The sequence below is a fragment of the Egretta garzetta genome, unplaced genomic scaffold, assembly GCF_000687185.1.
Source record: "Egretta garzetta isolate BGI_Z169 unplaced genomic scaffold, ASM68718v1 scaffold50, whole genome shotgun sequence".
NCBI classification, from domain to species: Eukaryota; Metazoa; Chordata; class Aves; order Pelecaniformes; family Ardeidae; genus Egretta; species Egretta garzetta.
In genome coordinates, this window is record NW_009258613.1 from 551865 (window position 1) to 552165 (window position 301).

Sequence of the window (301 nt, forward strand, 5' to 3'; positions counted from 1 at the left end):
CCAACCTGGCCTTGAATGTTCCCAGGGATGGGGCCTCCACCACCTCTCTGGGCAACCCCTTCCAGGGTTTCACCACCCTCATTGTAAGGAATTTCTTCCTTAGATCCAGTCTAAACCTACCCTGGTTTAGTTTAAAACCATTACCCCTTGTCCTGACATAGCTGGCCCTACTAAAAAGATTTTCCCCATCTTTTCTATAGGCCCCCTTTAGGTACTGAAAGGTCGTAATCAGGTCTCCTCGCAGCCTTCTCTTCTCCAGGCTGAACAACCCCAACTCCCTCAGCCTGTCCTCATAGGAGCG